General features: G+C 35.5%; 1 protein-coding gene, 1 long non-coding RNA gene and 1 pseudogene across 3 annotated transcripts in view; 2 read left to right on the plus strand and 1 right to left on the minus strand.

The window, feature by feature from the left end:
- LOC138160145 (uncharacterized) overlaps positions 1-12017 on the minus strand; it is a 440030-nt gene that overhangs the window by 388535 nt on the left and 39478 nt on the right. The gene's annotated exons all lie outside the window — the stretch shown is intronic.
- The window catches only part of MMP16 (matrix metallopeptidase 16), a 433355-nt gene that overhangs the window by 206195 nt on the left and 215143 nt on the right, over positions 1-12017 (plus strand). The window lies entirely within an intron of this gene.
- Positions 2585-3286, plus strand: LOC138160067 (ATP synthase F(0) complex subunit C2, mitochondrial pseudogene; annotated as a pseudogene).

Raw genomic sequence — 12017 nt, forward strand, 5'->3', positions numbered from 1 at the left:
TCTCTCTCTCCCCCCCTCTCCCTCTCTCTCTCTGTCTCTGTCTTTTTGTCTACTGCTACTAAACAAAGTATACTATAGAAATAAAAAATTGATTCTGTTAACATCACATGTTGTCAATGTAGTTTCTTAGGATCTTTACTCTCAACTTTGCCTTTTATATCTTTTTAACTTTGTGACCTTTCTTGGCAAAAATCCCATGCTGTATGTTGCTATTCATTATTAGGAATGTCTTTTGTATAACAGTAAAAGTATATAATTCTGATGAGATCATATCATGGAGTCCTTTAAAAGGCTCTGAGACAACAGAGAATTCTGAATTTCATGCGCTTTGCTACTGACTCCTTCCACTCTGTGTACTAACTGGTCTGATATGGATCAATAGATTTGACTTTCTTTGTAAACTTTGTAAAAAACATACCTAAATTAGTTCAGCAGTTTCTAACATATTTGCATAATTATGGGAAGTTATAATTTTCTTTTACTGTTTTAATATTATATCCAGATGAAAGCCTTATATTTTTCCACCACCAAGTTCAAAATTCATATAGTATGAACTTGCTATTATTAATTTCAAATAATTTTTTAATTGCTAATTAACTTGCACAATAACCTTTAAGAGTATGTAAATATTATTCTCATTTTGTATATGGGGAAATCGCATCAAGGAGTTTTGCTTATTTGCCTAAAGGCATGTAAGAACTTGCTATTTGGACTGGAATTAGAATGCCAAAATTTCTTATTTATAGCCTTCTGCTGAGAGAAATTCCTTCTGAATGTTATATAATCTAAAGTATTTTTTTTAAATGAATGGCAATATGCTTCTCACTGAAACTTTAAAATTTTATTTAATAAAAATGTAAAGAAAACATTTCTTAAAACGAAACTAAACAAAAATCTGAAACTAATTTAAAAGATTTGAAAGACCTTTTTTACAAGGTAGAAAAATTATATATATATGCATGCATATACATACATATTATATATGTATGTGTATGTATTTGTATAAACACACACAAACATCATTAATTTAAATCAGTCTCCCAAAGCAACAACTATTGAACAAAACTACTCAAGAGTGTACCTAGATACTTGCTTTCACCAAATGATAAATTCTTTAATTTCATTTTCTTGTGTTTTGTATGTCATATACTGTTATACTTTTTAAAAAAGTAGATAAGATTTTTAAAAGTTATATTACAGTAGTTGGGAATGTTCACCCAAAATGTTGATTCTAACAATCTTTGGATAAATATGTCATTTGATAGACAAATTTATCAAATTTATTTTAGAATAATTAATTGAGACAGAAATAGTGCCATAGTTGGCATCTTCAGATAAATGTTCTATATACGAATATCTAACCTTATGATATTTTTTCTTGAATTTTAATTTTTAAATGATATAATTCTGTCCAGAAATATTCCATTGATACAATTTGGATAAAAAAGCTTCTAGTTAATGAGAAAATATAAAAATTAAGTTCATGGTAACGTGTATTGTCCATTTAAGTAAGAAAGTAATTATTTTCCACTTCTCAGAACCATTCATTCACTTCCGTAGTGCAAAATGTCATTTTTATGCTAAATATAATTACTTCATTTCATGGTGGTCCTTGGCACTTACACTGCTTCTAATGCTGAAATTTTAACTACTGTTCATTCCTCACCTTCTAAATTATCCAAGTATTTTTTTGAAGATATATTGCTATACAATTATTCTTTACCATGCTTGATATAGTTCCTTTCAAATTATGGTATATGAGTAAACAAATCTAATTCTCCAAACTAAGTTTGAAAATCATTAATGCAAGTTAAATGATGACAGACTAAGGAAAGCAAGTTGGTATTTTATAATGAAAATTCATAGGATTTTTTTTTTCTTTTGAAACAGATGTAGAGAGTCTGGTTTGGGGCTATTTATTTTTAGAATGATTAACCTCTTTTTTATCCTCTTTATCCTCTTTTCTTATTCTTGTAATTTTTCTTTCCTCATCTCCCATTTTTATGTTCCTTTGCTTATACCTTTTGGCTATATTTGTTCCACAGGGATACTGTAGGACTCCACTATTGGTGCTTAATATTTAAACTATTGTTCCTACTTGGTTGTTGTTGCTTTAACTGGTTTTGCTTTTTTGAAAACAACTAATTCATTCTTCTCAAGAATTTGGAAGTTAGGGGTGGCTAGATGGCACAGTGAACAGAGCACCAGCCCTGGAGTCAGGAGGACCTGGGTTCAAGTCCGGCCTCAGACACTTAACACACACACAACAACTAGCGCTCTGACCTTGAGCAAGTCGCTTAACCCCAATTGCCCTCCAAAAAACAGAAATAAAAAAATTTAAAAAATGGAAGTTAGTCTCCATAGATTTCAGAAAAATTATGATGCAAAAATAAGGTAGAGGGAAAAATATATAATTACCAGTTCATGGTTATATTGGTATGGAAAGTCCCTTGGTGTGTTCATTCACTCTATAAATGCAAGTCAATATTTTCTCTTTAACTTTTAGTCCTAAAAAGTTACCTAGCATACTTAGTGGTCAAATGATTTACCCAGGTTCACACAAGCAGTCAGGTAGGACTTGAATGAATTCCAATATCTCTCTAAAAATAATGTATAGAGTTCTCTTTCCCCTCCCCCTCTCTGTCTCCTCTGCTCTGCCGGCAGCTCTTCAGCTTTGCCCCTCACCCCCTGAGAATGTATGCCTGCGCCAAGTTCATCTCTACCCCTGCTCTTGTGAGGAGCAGCTCTCAGCTGCTGAGTAGACCGCTGTCTGCAGTGGTGCTAAAACGGCCAGAGGTTCGGACAGATGAGAACCTCAGCATTTTGGCAGCATCAAGTCCCTTGACCTCTCTTGTCCCCAGATGTGGATTCCAAACTGGTGCTGTCTCAAAGGACATTGACACAGCAGCCAAATTTATTGGAGCTGGGGCTGCCACTGTGGGGGTGGCTGGCTCTGGAGCTGGGATTGGGATTGTATTTGGAAGTCTCATCATCGGTTATGCCAGGAACCCCTCCCTGAAGCAACAGCTTTTTTTCTATGCCATCTTGGGCTTTGCCCTGTCTGAGGCCTTGGGGCTCTTTTGCCTGATGGTGGCCTTCCTCATCCTCTTTGCCATGTGATGGAGCCATTTCTATTCCCCGTACGTTTCTGAATGTTCCTCCTTGTCCTCCTGGTTCTTCCATGTCTCTTCCAGCCTGTGTATACCTCCACCTCCAACTTACCAGGTAGCCCTGGGGAAAGCCATGGGCTCAGGGTTTGACAGAGGGAAGACAAATAAATACTGTATTAGTAAGCAAAAAAAAATTAAAAATAATGTATAGCACCAAAAATGAATGTTATTGTTTTGCTGAGATAACAGAGTAGGCAGATAGATGGTATAGTAAATAAAGTCTTGAGCTTGGAGTTAGCAAACCAGAACCCAAATTCTGCCTCAGACATTATGAGATCTATGATCCTAGGCAAGTCTCTTAGATCCTCTTCACTTCAAGTTTCTCATCTGAAAAGTAAGGATAATAATACCACCTTCTCCCCTCCCCCCAGGGTTGTGAGGATTAACTGAGATATAATATAAATAAAACACCTTTCAAACTTTAAAGTGCTATAGAAGTGCTATTTTTATTACCTCAAACAATTACTTTTTATTTGAAGATGCAGATAAAGGTAGATTCAGAGTATTTTACTAAGAGTTGTAAATAAATACAGAGTTTGAAGAATAGGGAATTGTTGTCAACTGTGATGTGCTTTTGATGGCAGTTCTAATTGAGGATAATTGTAAAATTATTAAATATCTGGTCACATAACTGTAGATCATCTTGATTCTTGCCACAAGAACAGGAATCCACATGTGACCAATCTCCGATTTCAATTAAAAACACACAAATATAAAAACAATGAATTGGGGCATTATATATTATGACTTCAATTTAGTTTGCCTTCTTCAAGTAAAAGTAACCTGAGATTTAGGGAAGAGTATTTGCAATTCAAGAAATAATTTTGGTGATTGAATCTTGTCAGTATCAGGCCATTCTAGAGAAATTCAATGAAGTTTTGTCAGTGATTATGAAAGAACTACTACTGCATTTACATTTGAAATTAAAAATTGAGTCATTGCACAATTCAAATGAATTCCCCTAGAATATTTTAAAACTATCTTTTCAGTTGTGGATTTCATTAGAATCAGTTGCCTGCCATAATGATGTCATTTATCCATCTGTGTAAAGATAGAACTGTCACAAAATGAGACTCATTATCATTCCCTATTTCCTTGACCCAATTATGGTTGCATCAATTCTGACATTATTAACTATTGGGCACTAATTATTAATAATTTGGGTAGTTGCTTCCTAATGAACATGATAACTATGTCTTCTTGTAATGAAACCAATTTCCCCAGGTGAGATATATGGCTATTTAGAAGAAATGCATATATACACAAACTCTGTTTTTTATTTCTGTGGATACAATTAATTGTTTCTTAGATATTTTATTGGTGAAACACAAAGCTCTACACTCAACTTTGTAACATGGATCTATGTGGGAGGTTGAAAATTTTTTAGAAAAAAAAATAAAACTGTACTAAAACAAGCTATACTTCTGTCAACTTTTTGATTAGTAAATTAATTTTAACTCATTAATGATTACTTGGAACATTTATTTATGAAGTCATCAACGCTTAAAGATTTGTATATGATAAATTAAGAATGTAGAAGTATTTGTAGAATTTTTTAAACTCAGGAGTGATAATTAAAAGTAAATATTAATTTTAATTATAATGCTATGAAAAATGTGATTCAGATATTAGTATAAAAATATCAGTGACATTTCCCTTTTTTTTTCCAAAGCCATATAAATGGAGTGAAATAGGTGTAGGGAAAAGTAGCACTTCCTTTTAATAAAAAGAGGTGAACAAGTATATTCAAATACTTTATAGGTTCATCAATTTAGATCTGGAAGAGGCATTGGCAGTCATCTAGTCCAATTCTGTCATTTTATAATTTTTTTCAATCTATAAACATTTATTTAATTTATTTGTTTGTTCCCTTTTAGTTTACAGGATTCGATTCCACAATTCCTAGAGTTTCACATTTTGTCCCCCTCCCTACCCTCCTCCACATGGTGGCATATAGTCAAGTATAGGATCGGTAAATACTTTCACATTATACATTAGTTAGGTTATAAAGATGGATTGTATCAGCTGGAATGAAAAATGGTAAAGAGGACATAAAACCAAATAAGAGAAGGAAAAAGATCAGGTATTTTGCTTCCACCTGGATATAGACTCAGTTCTTTCTAGTTCTTTCTCTGGATGTACATATTTCTCTCCATCATGAGTCTTTTGGGATTGACATATCACTGCATTGCTGAGAGGAGTCCAGTCTATCAAAGTTGGTCATCACACATAGGTTGTGTCTGTAATTGTGTACAAATTTCTCCTGGTTCTACTCTTCTCAGTCAGTATCAGTTTGTATAAGCCTCTCCAGGTAAATATGAATTCCATCTGCTCCTCATTTCTTATAGCACAATAGTATTCCATAACATGCATATACCACAACTTGTTCAGCCATTCCTCAATTGATGGGCACCCCCTTAATTTCAAATTCTTTGCCACCACAAAAAGAGCTGCTATAAACATTTTTATAGATATGAGTCTTTCTCCCACTTCTATGATCTCTTTGGGATATAACCCTAGGAGTGGTATTGCTGGATCAAAGGGTATGAAAGTATTTATAGCCCTTTGGGCATAATTCCAGATTGCTCTCCAGAAAGGCTGGATCAGTTCACAACTCCACCAGCAATGCATTAGTCTTCTAATTTGTCCACATCCTCTCCAGCATTTATCATTTTCCTGTTTTGTCATCTTAGCCAATCTAACTGGTGAGAGTTGTTTTGATTTGCATTTCTCTAATCAATAGTGAATTAGAGCATTTCTTCATATGCTTATATATATTTTCAATTTCTTTCTCTGAAAACTTCCTGTTCATAACCTTTGACCATTTATCAATTGGGGAATGACTTGTATTCTTATAAATTTCACTCGATTCTCTGTATATTTTAGAAATGAGTCCTTTGTCAGAGACATAGGTAGTAAAGATTCTTTCCCAATTTCCCACCTCCCTCTTAATCTTGGTTACATTGGCTTTGTTTGTACAGAAGCTTTTCAATTTCATGTAGTCAAAATGATCCATTTTACATTTTATAATGTTCTCTAATTCTTGTTTAGTCATAAAGTCTTTCACTCTCCACAAGTCTGATAGGTAAACTATTCCTTGTTTTAGGAGACTGCTTACAGTATCAACCTTTATACCTAGATCATGCACCCATTTAGACTTGATTTTGGTATATGGTGTTAGATAATGGTTTATGCCCAGTTTCTGTCATACTATATTCCAGTTTTCCCAGCAGTTTTTGTTGAATAGTGAGTTCTTATCCCAAAAATCAGGGTCTGGGGGTTTATCAAACAATAGATTACTATAGTTGTTGATTTCTGAATCTTGTGTGCCTAATCTATTCCATTTATCCACTCCTCTATTCCTCAGCCAGTACCAAGTAGGTTTGATGACTGCTGCTTTATAATAGAGATTGAAATCTGGTATAGCTAGTCTCCCTTGATATTCTGGACCATTTATTCTTCCAAATGAATTTTTTTACTATATTTTCTAGCTCTATAAAGTAGTTTTTTGGTAAATTAATTGGTATGGCACTAAATATATAATTTAATTTAGGTAAAATTGTCATTTTTATTATATTAGCTTGACCCAGACATGAGCAACTGGTATTTTTCCAATTCGTTAGATCTGACTTTATTTGTGTGAAAAGTGTTTTGTAATTGTGGTCATATAGGTCCTGGGTTTGTTTAGGCAGGTAGATTCTCAAATATTTTATAATGTCTACAGTAACTTTAAATGGGATTTCTCTTTCTATCTCTTGCTGTTGAATTTCATTGGAACTATATAGGAAAGCTGAGGATATATGTGGGTTTATTTTATATCCTGCAACTTTGCCAAATTTATTTATTGTCTCAAGCAGTTTTTTACTTGCTTCTCTAGGATTCTCTAAGTATATCATCATATCATCTGTGAAGAGTGATAGCTTGGTCTCTTCTTTGCCTAACTTGATTCCTTTGATTTCTTTTTCTTCTCTAATTGCTACTGCTAACATTTCTAGTACCAGATTGAATAAGAGGGGTGATAGTGGACACCCTTGTTTCACCCCTGATCTTATGGGAAATGCTTCTAGCTTCTCCCCATCACATATAATACTTGCTGATGGCTTTAAATAGATGCTACCTATTATTTCAAGGAAGGCTCTTTTTATACCTATACTTTCTAATGTTTTTAATAGGAATGGATGTTGTATTTTGTCAAAAGCCTTTTCTGCATCTATTGAGATGATCATGTGGTTTCTGCTACTTTTATTGTTGACATGATGAATTATACTGATGGTTTTCCTAATATTAAACCATCCTTGCATTCCTGGAATAAATCCTACCTGATCAAAGTGTATTATTCTTGAGATAAGTTGCTGTAGCCTTTTTGCTAATATTTTATTTAAAATTTTTGCATCTATATTCATGAGGGAGAATGGTCTATAATTTTCTTTCTCTGTTTTATCTCTTCCTGGTTTAGGTATCAGTACCATATTTGTGTCATAAAAAGTATTTGATAGGACCCCTTCTTCACTAATTTTCCCAAATAGTTTGTAGAGTATTGGAATCAATTGTTCTTTAAATGCTTCATAGAATTCACTAGTAAATCAAACTGGCCCTGGAGATTTTTTTCCTAGGGAGTTGACTGATGTCTTGTTCAATTTCTTTTTCTGAGATGGGATTATTTAAGTAATATAATTCCTCTTCAGTTAATCTGGGCAACTTGTATGTTTGTAAATATTCGTCCATTTCCCTAAGATTGTCAAATTTATGTGCATACAATTGGGAAAAATAATTCCTAATTATTGTTTTGATTTCCTCTTCATTGGAGGTAGATTCACCCTTTTCATTTTTGATACTAATGATTTTGTTTTCTTCTTTCTTTTTTTTATCATATTGACTAAGGGTCTATCAATTTTGTTGGTTTTTTCATAAAACCAGCTCTTGGTTTTATTTATTAATTCAATAGTTTTCTTAATTTCAATTTTATTATTCTCTCCTTTGGTTTTCAATATTCCTAATGTAGTATTCAATTGGGGATTTTGAATTTGTCCTTTTTCTAGGTTTTTCAATTGCATGTCTAATTCATTGAGCTCCCTTTTCTCTAATTTAATCATGTTTGCACTCAGGGATATAAAACTTCCCCTAAAGACTGCCTTTAATGCATTCCACAAATTTTGGTATATTGTCTCATTACTATCATTCTCTTAAATGAAATTACTGATTGTTTCTATAATTTCTTGTTTGACCCACTCAGGCTTTAGGATTAAATTGTTGAATTTCCAATGAGTTTTTAGTCTGTCTTTCCCTGGCCCTTTACTGCATATAATTTTTATTGCATCATGATCTGAGAAGGATGCATTTAATATTTCTGCCTTACTGCATAGAACTGTGAGGTTTTTATGACCTATAATGTGGTCAATTTTTAAGTATATGCCATGAACTGCTGAGAAGAAAGTATATTCCTTTTTATCCCCATTCAGTTTTCTCCAGAGATCTATCATACCTACCCTCTCTAAAATTCTATTCACCTCCTTAACTTCTTGTTTATTTTGAGGTTGGATTTATCAAGTTCAGAGAGGGGGACAATAAAGTCTCCCACCAATATAATTTTGCTATATATTTCTTCTTCTACTTCCTTTACCTTCTCCTCTAGGAATCTGGATGCTATACCACTTGGTGCACATATGTTAAGTAATGTTATTGTTTCTTTCTCGATAGTGCCTTTTAACAGGATATAGTTTCCTTCCTTATCTCTTTTCATTAGGTCATTTTTTGCTTTTGATTTATCTGAGATAAGGATTGCTACCCATCCTTTTTTTACTTTAGCTGAGGAATGATATATTTTACTCCAGCCTTTTACCTTTACCCTGTGTGTATCCCTCTGTTTCAGATGTGTTTCTTATAAACAGCATATTGTCGGATTATGATTTCTAATCCATTCTGCTATCCGTCTCCGTTTTATGGGAGAGTTCATTCCTTTCCCATTTACAGTTATGATTGTTATCTGTTTCTTTCCCTCTATCCTATTCCCGCCCCTGTTAATGTTCCTATCCCCCCCCCCTTCTCCCTTCCCCCCTTAGTAGTTTTCCTTTTGACCACTGCCTCCCTCAATATTCCCTTATCATCCCCCTTCCCTTTTCCTCCCCTTTCCCCTTACTTCTTCCCTCCCTACAAACCACTCATACCCCCCTTTCATAGCCCTTTTCCCTTCCTACTGCCTGTAGGATATTTTTATACTTAATGAAGTATGTTATTTCTTCTTCACACCAAGAATGACAGGAACAAATCTCATGCATAAATCAACAAATCTCCTCTCCCTCCCCTCTTTCCCTCTAAAATGATACTTTTTGCATTTCTTCTCCATAGAGTCTTATGCTTAACTGGTTGTTATTTGCTCCTTGTACCAGAACCAATGAGGGAAAAGCGCATATGATTCCCAACTCCCTCCCTTCTTTTCCTCTGCTATACAGTTTTATGCCTCTATGTGTGGTATAATTTACCCTTTTCCACTTCATCCATTCCCTTTCTTCCATTGCAGTCCCTTTGTAGCCCTTAATAAGATTTTTTTTAATCATCATTTTGTGTATTTTATAGTTATACCCTCTACTTGTCTATAACCAGTTTGCTCTTATCAAATAGCAGGGTGTGTGTGTGTGTGTGTGTGTGTGTGTGTGTGTGTGTGTGTGTGTGTGTGTGTTTTCCTTTCTAAGTCAATGTTGCATCTCGTAATTGGAGGTTGAATTTTCCATTGAGTTCTGGCTTTTTTATCAAGAAGGTCAGGAACTCTGTCATATCATTGAATGACCATCTCTTTGCCTCGCAGAATATGCTCAGTTTCGCTGAGTATGTGATCCTTGGTTGTAACCCGAGCTCTTTTGCCTTCTGGAAAATTGTATTCCACTGCCTCCAATCTTTCAGTGTAGGGGCTCCCAAATCCTATGCTATCCTCACTGTGGACCCTCAGTATTTGAATTGTTTCTTTCTGGCCACTTGAAGTATTTTCTCTTTTATCTGGTAGTTCTGGAGTTTGGCCACAGCAATTCGAGGACTTTTCTGTTTGGGATCTCTTTCAAGAGGTGTCCGGTGGATTCTCTCGATTTCTATTTTACCCTCAGGTTCTAGTATCTCAGGGCAGTTTTCCTTAAAGAGCTCTTGGAGTATGTGGTCCAGGCTCATGTTTTCATCATGATTTTCTGGTAGGACTATTATTCTCATATTATCTCTCCTGGATATGTTTTCCAGGTCAGTTATTTTTTTCTTTGAGGTATTTTACCTTTTTTTTTTTTTTTCTAATTTTTCATTCTTGTTGTTTTGTTTGACTAATTCTTGGTTCCACATAGAGTTATTTGTTTCCATTTGGTTGATTCTAGTTTTTAGCAAACCATTTTCCTTGGTTAATTTTTGGAGCTCCTTTTCCATATCACACACTTTTCTTTTTAGAGAGATGTTTTCCTCATTATAATGTTTTCCTAATTCTGCTATTTTGGTTTTGAGAGAATTATTCAGTCTCCTATCTCTCTCATTTTGTTTTCAAAGTTCCTTTTGATCTCATCTAGGAGAGCCTTCTGTTTTTGGGACCCATTCTCTGTTGAAGTTTCAGCTGTGGCTGTGGAGTCCACATTGTCGCCCTCTGAGTTTGGTTCCTCCCTCTGAGGATAGTAGGACTCTAGAGTTTTTGTCTTTGTAGTCTGCTTTCTACCCATTTTTGAGGCAGGTTCCTAGCCAGGCCCTTCCTCTAGGATCCCAAGCCTTTACTATAGAGGGTTTTGCCCTGGGGCAAGAGTTATTATGTTTTCAGGGTCAGAAGGGGTTTTGGAGCAAGTGAGGTTCCCTCTGTCATCCTGGTCTTTGGAGGTCCTGAAGGGGGCTTTTTTTTTTTTTAATTTCTGGGCTATGAAGTGGTAGCCCCAAGAGTGTTTGCTTTCCAGGACAGGGGCCCCTGTATTTGCTTCTTAACTTGCACTTTCCAGTCCCAGCCCTTTGGTGATAGGCCTGGTAGTGGCCCTTGTGGTTGGTGGGAAGACTTGCCCTCCAAGTTGATCAGGCCCCTTTCAGGCCTGCCTCTGACTCTGCAGGTCGCGCCTTCCAGGCCTGCCTCTGTGTCTCTATAGTTTTTTTTTTTTTAAAGCAATTAAGGTTAAGTAACCTACTGAAGGTTACACAGCCAGTTATTTTGTGTGGGTGCCAAGTATCTGAGGCTGGAACCAATCCTGGGTCTCCCAATGCGGGGGCCGGGGCTCTTACTCACTTTACCACCTAGGCACCCCTGTCATTTTATAGTTAAAGAAACTGACATCCATGAAGTTTAAGTAACATGCCTGTAGTCATACAGGAGAATGAGCCACACAGTCAGAACCTCAACCCCCTCCCTCCGACTGCAGATCTTGAAACCACTTAAATCCATCTGTGTATATATTTATGATTGTGTTTGTGTATGCTTATAGGTGGTAAATATCCACATCCCTGCATATATTATTATGCCTATGATTATATTAATTTGTTAGAATTTGTGTTTGTGGGGAGGGAGAAAGAGCGAAAGAAAGGGAGAGAGGAAAGGAGAGAGAGAGAGACAGACAGAGAGAGACAGAGAGACAGAGAGAGAGAGAGAGACAGAGAGAGAGAGAGAGAGAGAGAGAGAGAGAGAGAGAGAGAGAGAGAGAGAGAGAGAGAGAGAGAGAGAGAGAGAGAGAGAGAGAGAGAGAGAGAGAGAGAGAGAGAGAGAGAGAGAGAGAGAGAGAAAGAGAGAGAGAGAGAGAGAGAGAGAGAGAGAGAGAGAGAGAGAGAGAGAGAGAGAGAGAGAGAGAGAGAGAGAGAGAGAGAGAGAGAGAGAGAGAGAGAGAGAGACAGAGACAGAGACAGAGAGAGAGA

The sequence above is a fragment of the Petaurus breviceps genome, unplaced genomic scaffold (genome assembly GCF_028583685.1).
Source record: "Petaurus breviceps papuanus isolate PSGF00001 unplaced genomic scaffold, PetGlider_PUasm1.0 179, whole genome shotgun sequence".
NCBI classification, from domain to species: Eukaryota; Metazoa; Chordata; class Mammalia; order Diprotodontia; family Petauridae; genus Petaurus; species Petaurus breviceps.